Consider the following 2,540-nt stretch of genomic DNA (forward strand, 5'->3'; position numbering starts at 1 on the left):
GAAAGCATAATGAAATGCTTACTTCAAAGGTTTTTAAATTTAGGATGGCTTTGAAAAGCCAGAGTTTATACCATTGAATCTCATATGTTTTCATATATAAGAGTTCATAAAACTTACAGAAATACTTAAAATAGTTGAAAAGTTTGGCGAGAAATATTTGTTAAGAATTAAAAATTTTTGCCAACATGTGATTCAGGAGGCTGGCCAGTGATGATCTTTGATCTTCTTCAGTGTTCCCCAGAGAAATAAGAATGTAATAAGTTTGTTACTTAATTTGTTCAGTAAAAGGACTTCTTTCAGAATTAAAACGTCCTTTCTTTCATAAAATAATATCGTTAATATGCTTTACTTTTAAATGTCTTTACTTGATAAAATAAGACGTTAGCAATCATTTGTGGGTTCTACCCTCACTTTAAAAATATTCACCATTCTGTGAAAGTCAAAAGTTATACTTGTACTAGCCTAAGAGAACTTAGAAATTAGTTGGCAGAGCGCTGCCTTTTATTATGTAAACTGGTACAAAAAGTCTGTCATAGCCGCAGGTCAACCAATTGCATAAGGAAGGAATATGAAAAAAAAAAAAAATAGCATGTATGACACCGAAAAGAAAAATAAAATCATCAAATACTCTTTTTACAATTAGGTCATCTATTATTTACTTATTTATTTATTTATTTATTTATTCATATATTTATAGGTTAGGCAATCCTTGGTTGACCTCACAGATTCCAAGGACCTTGTCAGTTTACAATCCCTTATTTTTTTATTGTTTACGCCTACAACACCTGGTCTTCTGAAGTGGTCTCCCATCCAAGTACTAACCAAGCCTGACCTTGCTTAGTTTCCGAGATCAGACGAGATTGGGTTTATTCAGGGTAGCATGGCTGTAGACTAAGTCATACATTTTTGAAAGAATCAATGAAGAATTAAAACAGTAGGATAAAACTCTTAGGAATAGTAGAATATCAGAGTTCTAGAGAGAAGCTGGAACATGTTACTTTCTTTGTATCTATATTACTTTTTTAGTAACACATCATTGTTTGAATGTAGAGGACTTAAAATGAAAACAAAAAAAGCCTAACATTTCCAACATTAGAGAATGGTGTCCTTGCTACTATATCACTTATTTCTCAGTATAGAAATGAAATAAGTTTTACTTTATTAAGATATGGCTATCCTGGTAGGCATACAGAGCTAAAATTACATTATTATTATTATTATTTTTTTTTTTTTTGAGAAGGCTGCATTTTCTTTGCAATATGACTTAATTCCTGGTATTAGTCATCCAGGGAAGAGATAGGTCTCTCTGAGGGGAAACTAGGACTGTCTGAAATAATTAAAACTATTTAAAGGCAAAGTTTGTGGGGGAGGTAGAGAAGAATAGGCTTTTATGTGGAATGGTTGAGTCATGGGCTTCCTAAGAAAGAACAAGTCTGCTAGCCTAGGACCACAACCTTTACTCTGTCAGATGGATTATTTATATTCCTTGTGTTTTCTGTATTTATTTTTCCTTTTGTTTTCTTTACAGTTTAACAAATCCTTTCTGAAATTTCTGGCCTGGTTTAGCTGCACTAAGTGGCTTAAAGAAGATTATATGAATCTACAGAGTAATTAAGGGAGGAATGCACCCAAGGCCATTGTGATGGTGCCACAGTGAGAGACCCCCAAGAAGAAGATCAAGTTAGAGGAACACAGTCACATTACTCGGTTAGCTTCTTTTTTCCACCGGGAAAGTTTCCTTTCAGTACTGATCCTGGAAAGATTTAGGCAGAGTTGACTACATAATTTGCAGGGCTCAGGGCAAAATAAAAAGGTGGAGCCTCAGCCAGGGGTAGAGAGTCAGTCTCTCATTTGCACAGAACTGCTGCTGGCCAATTTGTTGCAGACAGGATCTAGCACTAGGCACCACTTGATCCCTGGGTGGAATTGGGGAAAGGTCCCATGCAGTCGCCCACTGAATTCACTGCTGCTCTGTCAGCTGAAGACACAATGGGGTGCACACTGGACCTGGACCTTCCCTGAATCCAGCTCCCTGTGAAGGAGCAGGGAAGGTGATTGGAAGAGGCAGATGTGGCCTCCTTCAGCCAAATCAGACTGTATGCAGAGGGTGACAGTGGTGGTAGAAGAGTTTTGAGATTGCCACCCAGAGCATTAAACCTCAAGCACAGATCACTAAATCCCAAGCAGGGACCTTCTGAACATGAGACCCTGTGAAATTGCACTGGGTGCCCATCCATGAAGCCAGCCCTGTATGTGGGATATATTTTATTGAAGAAGATAATGAGCCCATATATCCATAATGTAGCCTAACTGTTTTTCCCTTAACATTTTATTGTTGTGGTGGTTGTTGCTATGGTTGTTTACTTTTTATCCATTTGCTCTACTAAAATGAAAACATTAGTGCTCGTTTACCTGAAGCAAGAATTAGTTTTAGGTTTCTTTTTTTTCAAGATGAATGATGGAACAGTTGGCCATTTTCACTTTAGGAGAACACAGATCCCCTGGGGTTTTTTCAGGCTATAGGACCTGGAGGGTGCCCG

The 2,540-nt window shown here is 37.2% G+C and overlaps 1 pseudogene; it reads right to left on the minus strand.

The window, feature by feature from the left end:
* Positions 1-773: 773 nt before the first annotated feature.
* On the minus strand, positions 774-892 carry LOC111743520 (annotated as a pseudogene).
* Positions 893-2,540: the final 1,648 nt, after the last annotated feature.

This window comes from Pteropus vampyrus, unplaced genomic scaffold, assembly GCF_000151845.1.
Source record: "Pteropus vampyrus isolate Shadow unplaced genomic scaffold, Pvam_2.0 Scaffold115, whole genome shotgun sequence".
Lineage (NCBI taxonomy): Eukaryota > Metazoa > Chordata > Mammalia > Chiroptera > Pteropodidae > Pteropus > Pteropus vampyrus.